This window comes from Myxocyprinus asiaticus, chromosome 14, assembly GCF_019703515.2.
Source record: "Myxocyprinus asiaticus isolate MX2 ecotype Aquarium Trade chromosome 14, UBuf_Myxa_2, whole genome shotgun sequence".
NCBI lineage: Eukaryota > Metazoa > Chordata > Actinopteri > Cypriniformes > Catostomidae > Myxocyprinus > Myxocyprinus asiaticus.
The window spans coordinates 3,859,835-3,872,487 of NC_059357.1; the positions used below are offsets into that span (position 1 = coordinate 3,859,835).

Here is a 12,653-nt window from a genome sequence, read left to right on the forward strand (position 1 = left end):
CTCCCAAGCTATCTGTAAAGCTCAATTGAACCAACGTTCAAGTAAACATATATATATATATATATATATATATATATATATATATATATATATATATATATATATATATATATACATACACACACACACACACACACACACACACACACACACACACACACACACACATTGATGAGCCAAAACATTATGACCACTCACAGGTGAGGCAAATAACATTGATCATCTCCTAACAAGGCCACATGTCAGGGTCTGGGTAGATTAGATGGTAAGCAAACAATCAGTTCTCATAGTCAACGTGTTGAACGCAGGAGAAATGGGCAGGAGTAAAGACCTGACTGACAAGGGACAAATTGTTATGGCCAGACGAATGGTTCAGAGCATCTCTGAAATGGCAAGGCTTGTGGGGTGTTCCCAGTCAGCAGTGGTGAGTACCTACTGACAGTGGTATGAGGAGGGACAAACCACAAACCGGCAACAGGGTGTAGCCGCAGACCGGTCAGAGTGCCCATGATGACCTACAATTGTATGGCTACAATGGGCACGTGGGCGTCGGAACTGGACCTTGGAGCAGTGGAAGCAGGTCGCCTGGTCAAATGAGTCCCGTTTTCTTTTACATCACGTGGACGGCCATGTACGTATGCGCCGTTTACCTGGGGAAGTGATGACAGCAGGATGCACTGTGGGAAGACAACAAGCCGGTGGAGGGAGTGTGATGCTCTGGGCAATGTTCTGTCCAGCCATTCATGTGGATGTCATTTTGACATGTGCCACCAACCTAAACATCGTTGCAGACCAGGTACACCCCTTCATGGCATTGATATTCCCTGATGGCAGTGGCCTCTTTCATCAGGATAATGCATCCTGCCACACTGCACACATTGTTCGGGAATGGTTTGAGGAACATGATGAAGAGTTCAAGGTCTTGCCCTGGCCTCCAAATTCCCCAGATCTCAATCCGATTGAGGGGATCTATGGGATGTGCTAGACCAACAAGTCTGATCCATGGTGGCACCACCTCGCAACTTACAGGACTTGAAGGATCTGCTGCTAATGTCTTGGTGCCAGATACCACAGGACACCTTCAGGAGTCTTGTAGAGTCCATGCCTTGGCGGGTCGGTGCTGTTTTGGCTGAGGACCAACAGCATATTAGGCAGGTGGTCATAATATTTTGGCTCATCTGTGTGTGTGTGTGTGTGTGTGTGTGTGTGTGTGTGTGTGTGCATGTGTGTGCATAATCTTCATATCATGGACTATTTCTGTTATGCACTTATGCAGAGCTTTTTGAAGTATGTAACTTAAAAAGAAGGTCAGTACACTGATGTTGTAATTTAAGGAAGTATTTCTATAATATGTTCAGGCACTGAAACTTCATTTATTTAAAACTTTAAGAGCAAAAGAGTTAAGGTTAGCCATTGTTCAGTGAGGGATTGACAGTTAGCTTACATTATAATATATTTTTTTTAACCTTCATTTGAAATTTTGTTATTATAATTTTGATTTCTGTAATTTCATCAAACAGGAGGTAATGTTTTAGACTGAGGCAAAGCAACTACCACTAAACATCACAGAATTCATCAAATCCACTGGGGTCAGAGTGCAGGGTCAGGCATGATACAGCACCCCTGGAGCAGATAGGGTCAAGGGCCTTGCTCAAGGGCCCAACAGTGGCATCTTGGCAGTGCTGAGGCTTGAACCCCCAACCTTCTGATCAGTAACCCAGAGCCTTAACTGCTGAGCCAACCATTCTCATGAAACCTGTCAAGAAAATAAGCAAAAGTTCCACTCTTTCCCACAGTAACAGAATCAGTTCTATATCCCAAAATATCTGAACATTAAACACTATCAAGTCTCCCCCTTTTCTCATCTTGCTCAAAAATACACTTAATTTCAACGTTTTTACTCTTCGCATTCCTTGCTGGGAATTATAAATCCCCTGCCAAGTTTTAGTTATGTCAACAAAAAAATATTTATGTAGTCCCAACACAAATGGATTAAATAAACTTCCATTAAAAAAAATTAAAAAAAATAAAAAAGTTAAGTAAATTGAATGCAATAAAATTAAGTTTATGACAAAATATTCCAGAAATGTGTTGCATTTGCTCATTTTAATTATGTAAATTGAGCAAGCAGCAAAAATAATTTCTGCACTTTTATTGAACGTACTTGATTGGTTTCGCATTCACATAATTTAGTCTAGTAGAGTGCACATTTTACAGATGAAAGCAAAGAAAGTTTAGAACAGAAACACGATAATATGATTTAGTAAATCAGACAACCTGTGTTTTCCCGTTTTATTTTTATTTTATTTTTTTCAGTGCAAAATTAAAATAAACAAATAAGAAATTATATTTTGCATGTAGAAAATGAAGCATGTTTTTAGGGACATTATGATTTTTTTCATTGTGACATTATTTTCATGACTGTGTTACACATATTTTACCCCCCAATTCTCATTACCGTTACACACACACACACACACACACACACACACACACAAAGATTGTGATTGTGATACTGAAATGTGAACAAAATGATATATAATTTAAATGGTAAAGTATTTATACATCTCAGCACTTCCTTGGTACTGCCTTTCATTTTTCCTGATTTCAAAAAAAAAAATAAATAAATAATATATATATATACAACAGCATCTTTTTACAGCAATTCAGTTAAAAAAAAAAAAAAATAAAATAAAAAAAAAAATAAACTGTTACGGGAAAGAGAAAAACCTTTGAAAACATCCGGACACAAAATCTTAATGGTTCTCAATGTAGGCTCTATTTTGTTCATGCAAAATATAATTACATTTTGTTTTATGATTTGGTTAAATATGACCATCATATTTTCTAGGGAATCAATCATCCTAATGCATGTTAAAATATGTTTTTCCACTAATATGGACATTTAGTTAAATACAGTAACAACAAAATATGGTTATAACCAGAAATCAGTTTATGTTATAACAATTTAATTACACTGGTTATTTTAAAAGCCCACTGATCCATTTAAGTCAAAATATTTATTTCATGAAACAGGAAATGGATCATCCTTATTTGTTTTGACATTCCTGTCATGCAATTCTCTTTGTGTGACCTGAATGTGAGGATAATTGACAAACCCCAAGCAGGCAGTTTTCCAGGAAACTCTTGAAGCGTAATTGGTGGATAAATGCTTTGGAACATCTGGTAAAGTTCACCCTGCCATCTGATGCAACAGTCCATTTAGCGCCTGCGTTTACACTAGCTCAAGATCTAATTCAGCCTTCCTCGTCCCCCTCGCAGAAAAGGCCTGTATGATGGAACAAAATGAGACACATAAAAGCCAGGAACAGATTTCTATGACGCTGTAATTTAATTTGCTTTGAAAGATTATATCAAAAACTCAGTTTGTGTCCCTGAACTGTCACTGTTCATTGTTTGACTGAAGTTAAATGTTCAGGTAATAAATCCAGAGGGTCATAACTGTCAAACAGGCCAGGTGTCATAACAGAAAGCTGTTCTCTAATTAATGTAATTATCACAGTTCACAGAAGGGTTAAGTCCTTTTTGACTATAAATCTCCACCCTCTTGTTCTTTTGTTTTTAGCGATTCATATTCTTCGTGCATATCGCCACCTACTGGCAGGGAGGAGAATTTGTAGTAAAAAAAAAAGACTTAAATATCCTATCCTATCACTTCTGAAGACATGGATTAAACCACTAGAGTCGTATAGATTACTTTTATGCTGCCTTTATGTGCTTTTTGAGCTTGTAAATGAACTAGTTGATATAAATGATTTACTGATTCACAGCTTTAAAGTGACTTTGCGGTCTATTTCAAGCGAAATATTTAGTGTATTGCTAGTGTTTTATAACCATATTTCTTTTCAGTTATATAAAATAAGGTGTTTTCTAGTTTATTAGTGAATATTAAGTATACATTTATGTTCAATTTAATGTTGTCATTTAATGTTATAGTAAAAAAGGACCTAAATATTGATCTGTTTCTCACTCACACCTCTCATATCACTTCTGAAGACATGGATTAAACCACTGGAGTCGTATGGATTACTTTTATTCTGCTTTGATGTGCTTTTTTGAGCTTCAAAGTTCTGGACCTGGTTGACTTGCATTGTATGGACTTACAGAGATGAGATATTCTTCTAAATATCTTCATTTGTGTTCTGCAGAAGAAAGAAAGTCATACACATCAGGGATCACATGAGGGTGAGTAAATGATGAGAGAATTTTCACTTTTGGGTGAACCGTCCCTCTAACAATCCTGAACAATTTCTTTCCATGTGCTCTCTTTCCATTTCCCAAATGGGCTCGTACACTTACCAAACCACAGGTAATTGCTCTCAAACCGAGCGTGCTCTCCACCAGAAACTCTAAAGATGAGCTAGCGTGTGAATGTTTGAGCAGGAAACAGGTTGATTTAGGGAAAAGGTGAAAGGCCACGACGGGAGGCGACTCTGCCGTGTGATGGTCAGTGAAGATTACAGGAATTCTGGCAGTGAAGGTTTTTCCTCCCGGTCCACCCAGTAGAGCCGGCTGGCGCTGACCTTTCCCTCTCAACTGCAGTTCTGCTGAACTGTCCGTTCAATTACACAAGCTCTCTTTTCCTGCCCCTCTCACATCCACATGGATTCAGCACAACTTCTGCACGCCTGCTTCCTCTCTGAGCGCTGAGAAACATGGGCGGCTTTATAAATAGGTCACAAGTCGTTGAACTTTAAGTTGTTAGTTGAATAGTGATAAAAGGCAGAGAGTTTTCTTTCCATTTCCATTTTATGTTGAATTGGTGTTGAGAATAATCCTTAAAGCTGATGTGTGAAAATTTGTCAATATTAAAATACTTTCTAGTATCCCAGTTTAGAGACAACTGTAAGAAAGACATTTGTAGGTTGATTTAACCTAAAGTGTAATTGTGTGGCTCTGTTTGTATAAGCAGCCTGACACGGCACCATTGTTGAACTGATAGCAGTTCAGAAAACCTGTTTGAAAACAGTTATAGACAGTGACACTAGAAGCGCCACATTTCACCTTTACAACTCATTGTTAACTCTTTAAAGTGAGGGTAAAATACAATGGCGAATTTTTTTTTATTTAATTTTATTTAGGACAAATTTATGTGAAGAAAAACATCTGAGGATTTTTTAAGAAATGCTTCAAAATAATGCTGGATTCATTAACATCAGTCAACTACATGTACAGGCGCTGTGGGATGCGGCTAAATTTTTGTTTCTATTTATAAATGTTGAAAAGGTGATACTGCTGTTTAATTACCAGAGCCAAAATGTAATTTTAATTCCAATGAAAGTTTTATCTTTCAAGTGGCACGGCTTCATTTCACCGTGCCACTTGAAAGTCAAGCAGCGATGAAGGGGGAGAGCACGGATAAAACTCTTGTGGGTCTTTGCTCATTTATTCAGACATGTCAGTTATCTGTGCACTTGTCAATTATATTTATAATATCATCGATTTGGATACAATTAAACTGGAAATGCACATAGACATAACACCCAGACTGTATAAAGGTATGTGATAATTGTAACGCATTGTAATGAATGAAAAAGCACTATAATGTGAATATATAGTATATATTTAATGTGATGTACCGGTAGGCGTGTACTCGCCGGTCACAACAGACTCGCCCGTGTACGGAGGTAAATCATGGATGAAATATATTTAAATGTCTACGAAAGTCAAATTTGCCAATATTTGTGCTGACCTCAGACCTGTATACACCTTTCCTGGGACTTGGCATGGATCAAAAGCGATTTTTGAGGGTTTTCTTGATATCGTTTTACGGGTGTTTTTCCATTCATCGCCATTGTTTCCTCCCGCTGATGGTCACAAATATGGCGGCTGTTGGGAAAAAGTGACGTCACTGAAACAGGTCAATAGCGCCATCTAGTGCTCTGCGCATGCGTCAAGCACTAGGAAGTGTAATCGAGCTTGAATGTGTAATCATGATCATGACTGGAGACTGCAATTGCAAGATGTACGATGACATTTTTTTTATATTTTGGTCTGTTTCTCACCCAAAATCGACTGTATCGCTTCAGAAGATTGATTAAACCACTGGAGTCTTATGGATTATGTTTATGCTGACTTTATCTCCTTTTTGGAGCTTCAAAGGCCTGATCACCATTCACTTGCATTGTATGGACCTGCAGAGCTGAGATATTCTTCTAAAAATCTTCATTTGGCTTCTGTAGAAGAAAGAAAGTCACATCTTAGATAACATGAGGGTATGATGAGAGAATTTTCATTTTTGGGTGAACTATCCCTTTAATGTTAATTTCAAAATATACTAATACACACCTAAAATTATAAGTTGTGTATTTTAACATTAGTTAATGCCTTATGAAGTAACTGAGCAATTGTATCTTTATAAATTAACATTAACCAGGATTAATATATTCTGTACAAACTATATTGTTCATTGTTAGTTCATGATAACTTATGCATTTACTTATGTTAACAAATATAACCTTATTTTAAATGGTTACCAATTTTTTTATAGGTCAAACAATATAAATAACTAGAATTTCACATTTTCTGAAGAAATTTGAGCGATTCTTGCCCTACTGAAAAACAAAAACATCTTAAAAATGCACTCAGTAATTTATTGAATTTGTCCTCTTGGACTTACACTAATGTAATAGGAGCCAGCTGGTAGGTAGCTGTGCAGTGTGTAAACCTCACTCCTCTGGCGTCAAGAGGCGAACTAGCGAGTGATGCTAGAGGCTGCAACCTTTAGCCTCCTTGTTAGCTCGCCTGCCTCCCATGCAAGAGACCCCAGTTCGAATCTTGTTCAGAGCAGGTCAAGCAGCATTGGTGGTACAGTGGTGCCATGACCCGGATGGGAGTAAGGTTTAGGGGGTTGAGTGTTATGGTAGGTAGCTGTGCAGTGTGTAAACCTCACTCCTCTGGCCTCAAGAGGCGCACTAGCGAGTGACGTTAGAGGCTGCAACCTTTAGCCTCCTTGTTAGCTTGCCCGCCTCCCATGCAGGAGACCCTGGTTCGAATCTCGTTCAGAGCGGATCAAGCAGCATTGGTGGTACAGTGGTGCCGTGACCTGGATTGGAGTGAGGTTCAAGGGGTTGAGTGTTACGGGAGCCAGCTGGTAGGTAGCTGTGCAGTGTTTAAACCTCACTCCTCTGGCCTCAAGAGGCGCACTAGTGTCTGACGCTAGAGGCTGCAACCTTTAGCCTCCTTGTTAGCTCGCAAGCCTCCCATGCAGGAGACCCCAGTTCGAATCTCGCTCAGAGTGGGTTGAGCAGCATTGGTGGTACAGTGGTGCCATCACCCAGATGGGAGTGAGGTTTAGGGGGTTGAGTGTAACGGGAGCCAGCTGGTAGGTAGCTGTGCAGTGTGTAAACCTCACTCCCCTGGCCTCAAGAGGTGCACTAGCAACTGATGTTAGAGGTTGTAGCCTTTAGCCTACTTGTTATCGCGCCCACCTTCCATGCAAGAGACCTCAGTTCGAATCCAGTTCGGAGCGGGTCGAGCAGGACTGGTTACACTGACACCTAGTGTTGTGGATGCATCCTTCAAAATCAATAGTTTTTAGGTTCAGATGCCAATGTAGAAATTCACTTTTCACTGTCAGCCATGATTAATTTAATCCATGCGTGAAAGTGTCCAATAACAGGCTGGTTACTGAGATTAAAGGCCCCGATATACTTCATACGAAATCGAAAAACGAATGGGTATGACGTCATTTAGAACAAAATCTGTCTGTGTTTTTGCGTTCGTTTCAGTGGTTTGTAACAGCTTGCCTGGGCGAACTTTTAGGAAAACTTTTAACCGGCTACTAAACACCCTCTTGATACCAGTGATCCATGTCATCGGTAGGTGTGACCTGAAGCTCCACCTACTACTTTGTTTACATTGTCCAGTCAGTATTCAACATGAAAACACCGGCGTGCGGAGTTATTAGCATGCAAATTTACCTACATCAGTATGAGCGTTTGCATAGTGACATTTTCCAAGAACATGTCATGCTATTTTTTGTTTTGTTTAATTAGTCTACAAAAGGAATCAAATCTACTCAAATACTCTCAATTGCCCATTTACTCTGTGCCATCTGCAGCGAAAGCCATTCACACATCTGCCCAAAGTAAGATACGCCTCTATCATCATTCTTTTGTCTGTATTCTGAATATTAACACTCTTTTATACATGGTCTTTGCTGTAGTATCAGTGTTATCATAAATTACAATAGCACAGTGAAACTGGTGCATATTACGGCTGTGTATAGCATGTTAGCGCATTAGTGTCATGAATTCACAATGTAAACAAGACAATTTAAACATTTTGTATTGCATATATATTACTTTAAATCATCATCGAGTGGTTAAAACAGCTTCTTTTACTGACCTCATATGAATTCTCACATTGAATGAGGCATAAAGTCATTGATACCTCATTTTATTGTCATATCAGTGAAGGTTTTACATGTAGCATCCTCATATTTAAATGCTCCTCTATACACCTCTCACAGCGGTGTGGCCTGTGTCTGAATGTTCATAAACAGTATACCGTTGCTCGGCTGTTTAAAACATCTTTTTACCCCTGAACGAAGAAGAACTTCTCCGGAAGTATATCGAGGCCTTAAGCGAGTAGTATTCGGCAAATCATGTGATCCAAACATGGCCGCCCCCATGAGAGGACCCTCTCCATGTAGAATAAAGAAGCTTTTATATGGTTACAGATCTGACTGGAGTCTTTATCTAATGTTAGTGCTCATTATTTTAACATGTGCTTCAAAATTAATTTGTTTAGAAGTAAAACTTTTTAAATGAGTGCACCTTTAAACCAGCCTTAGCTAAGGTTGTTAGTGGCTCTTGTAGCCTGGTAAAGCTGGTTAGACTGGTCTGTTGAGATGGTTTTAGAGAGGTTTGGGGCATTTGTCAGCTGGGGAGGTTGGGAGACCATCAAAAACAGCTTAAATCAGTTAAGACCAGCAAACTACCTTGGGATTTATCTTGGTTTAATCTGCTTTTTCACCCCCAGGAGGGATATATTAATGGTTACGAGTGCATACAAGTATATCAACAAGCAGTATTTTAGTTTTTTATTTTGGTTAATTACCAAACAATCCTGATTGTTGGCTGGTCTTCTAGCCTGGTCGGGCCAGACTCCTGGGTCATTTAAAGGGGATTTCAGGCACTTTTCAGCTTCTCAGGCAGGGAGACCAGTTTAATCTAGCTAAGGACCATCTTAAACCAGCTAAGACCAGCAAACCAGCTTAAACTGGTTTAAGATTTTTTCAGCAGGGAAAATGCCCAAAGCAGCTTCTTTCCTCCAATGGATTCATTTAGGGGTCCGACCGGTTTCGAACCAACAACACCATTACTTCTGCATTAGCAAAGGACTGAGAAGTTGCTAAGAAGTGAGTAAAAGAAATGAATGAAAGCATATGTCATTTGTTTGGTAAAATCTAATAATCTATTTCCAGAGACATGCAGTAAATTAATCTTATTACGTGACCAGTATAGATGGTGCCTGTGACTGAAGGCCCTCAGTTGACTCCAGGGATTAATCGTTATGTGCTTTCGGATTTACAAATCGAGATTGTTTTTCCATTGGCCGTGGCTGTGACGTCCAAGACTGTTATCTCAGATTTACCCTTCCAGATCTACTATCTTGAGAGGCCTGTAGCATTTGCGCTGTCTATAGACTCAACACCAATGCATTTAAAAGATCAATGCAAAAAATGTCACCAACAATCATGTAACCTCATTTAAAACACTTAACATGATTGTGGCTAAGGCGTCAGTAATACTTCTCAATGAAAAGCGAGCTTGGGAACAGTTAGTTACAAAGCTTTCCATATACAGTGGGGTCCAAAAGTCCACATTGAAAATCTGGATTTTATTTTAAACTTGGACATGAAAAGAAAGCATACAATTTTGGATGTGAACTTTTGGACTACTGTATATCATAAGCTTACTGTACCATATTTAAAATGCTAATATTTCATTCAAAATGTCACTAATACATAGTTATTTTCTTGCATACCCATAGAGAGAAAACAGACAGCCTTCAAAGAGACTATTCCTCTGACTCACTCACTGTCTCTCTCTCTCTGAAGATATTTATAGGTTCACCCACTGGGGCCAGAGTTCCATATAGATCTATGAGAATCACAAGCCGGGGACTGAAGCTATAAAATGTTTCCACACAAGCCTCCCTCAGGGTTGAACATTCAAGAGCATTGCTCCCATATTTCTAGGCATTTCATTGTTGTGTTAGGAAGCTACAAGCAACTCATAATTTATTACACTACAGTTAAGCAACTATTTTGAAAAAGTAGTTAGCTACACTACAAGATGCTAACAAAAAGTAGCTTATTAAACATTTAGGGGGCAATATCTTTTTAAATACATAACTCAGGATGTTTACATGCGCAGTTATCAAGCTACAGCAGGTTTTTGCATAGACAAGCAACAGTTTTCATTTATCTATCCAAGTGTATACAATGCATAGTTGAATATCTTAAAGGGATAGTTCACCCACAAATGAAGGACATAAAGGCAGCATAAAAGCAATCCATAAGACTCCAGTGGTTTAATCCATGTCTTCAGAAGCGATATGATAGGTGTGGGTGAGAAACAGATCAATAAATAGATCATAAATCTTGACCTTTGACCAGCCACAACCAGTAGGGGGCGATATGCATGAAAAATGCGAATAGCCAAAAATCAAAAGAAGAAGAATGTGAAAGTGAAAGTGGACATTTATAGTAAAAAAAAGGACTTAAATATTTGTCTGTTTCTCACCTACACCTATCATATCACTTCAGAAGACATGGATTAAACCACTGGAGTCGTATGGATTACTTTTGTGTTGTCTTTATGTACTTTTTTGAGTTTCAAAGTTTTGGACCCTGTTGACTTGCATTTTGAGAACCTACAGAGCTGAGATATTCTTCTAAAAACCTTAGTTTGAAGAAAAAAGTCAAACGCATCTGAGATGGCATGATGGTGAGTAAATGATGAGAGAATTTTGATTTTTAGGTGCACTATCCCTTTGAGAAAGGTTGACAAACGTTTAACATTTGTAAATAAATGGCAAAGCTAAGAGGCCAGTTGTGGTCCGATTAACGTGGGTACATGCTGGATAAAGCTGAGCTACAATCGGATTATATAAGACCGACTTTGCAAAAATTGGAGTGGTGTGAATTTAGTCGGACTATGCGTTTGCATGACATTTTAAACAGATGAATTATTGCATAATCTAATATTTGAAAGAATGCTCCTTAAGACAAAGATGACGAGCAATGTATATTTAAAAAAAATTAAATTCGTTAAATAGCGTATTTGTCATTCTTGCTTCAAATATTTGTTTAAAATATAATGTAAACGCTTTAGTCAGTTAATTCAGATGAATTGTTTCAGTCTGACTGAAGCTGATAAACATACTGAATGTAGGATTGTATAATATTTAATTTAATTATAGTAGTATTTATCAAGCACAAAAACTATGATGGTTACAAGAATTCAATTAAAATAGCAATTTTATATTTGAACGGATACATTTACAATTAATATAAGTAACTAATAAAACTGGTAAACACTCAAATGTATAACTTTTTTTTTACTTAATACTTTCTTTATAATGGGTGCTAAAAACCCAGTGATGAACAGCAGAATTTAACTAAATATTTTGCAACAAAAAGCAGACTCGAATCGGTGAATAATTTATTTTTAATTGGCGAAATTCATCCGAATGAGCCGATTCACTAAAATCAATCAGACTTTGCGTGCATTTGATTTCTGCATCAACACATTTGTTATAAAGCTGCATGCAGAATACAAATCAATAAAAAAAAGCAGTGTGCCATTTTTCCACAGTGCACCGCTATTCGTTGGAAAAAGTATCTCAATTTTGGAAAAGCTGCACTTTTTTAAAAACAACTGAACTATTGTCACGTTACTGAAAAATGTTGACAGCCTCAGTCACCACTGACTTTCATTGTATGAAAGAAAAATGCAATGAAAGTGAATGGTGACTGAGGCTAACATTCTTCCTAACATCTTCTAATGAGGGTGGGTAGAGACATGAGGGTGAGTAAATGATGATAGGGCTTTCAGTTTTGGGTAAACTATCCCTTTAAGTTAACAACCTCGCTACATTTAGTTACTTCACTGGTAAAAAAAGTAAAGTAAAATGACGCTGTGACAGATTATTTCACATAACAGTTCTTTAATACAACTTTTCCAAAGTCATTTTTTATATGAATATAAATGTAAAAATATAAATAACTAATATTTACATCACAGAGTTTGACACAGAATACAGATTTTGGCATTAATGTGCCTCCAGCTTAAGAGAGAGAAAGCATTCTGGAGAATGCTAGGACAGCTAACATACACTCTCCCTACTAGAGAGGTAGATTAGCTCTTCTTTTGTTTTTCAATACAAATTTGTAACAGCAGATGAGTATTTCATTTACAACACTTTCAGCACAGTTAAAAGAACAAAATGGCATGGGCGGGGGGTACAGATGTGAATTTATGTACAGCACAAGACTGCAAGGTGATAAACAAAGCAAAGTACATATATGGTTCTAATATGTTCAGGATTGTTACTAGTCTCTAGTAAATTCTAGAGACTGTTGTGTGTGAAAATCCCAGGAGATCAGCAGTTACAGAAAT

At 37.9% G+C, this 12,653-nt stretch overlaps 1 long non-coding RNA gene across 1 annotated transcript; it reads right to left on the reverse strand.

Moving 5' to 3' along the window:
- Positions 1–2,290: 2,290 nt before the first annotated feature.
- LOC127452027 (uncharacterized) lies at positions 2,291–9,063 on the reverse strand. The gene is made up of 3 exons (XR_007899188.1): positions 6,641–9,063; positions 6,027–6,197; positions 2,291–5,850 (listed from the first exon to the last, which is right to left on the reverse strand). It is a non-coding gene; the product is annotated as an uncharacterized LOC127452027 (long non-coding RNA).
- Between the last annotated feature and the right edge of the window lie 3,590 nt (positions 9,064–12,653).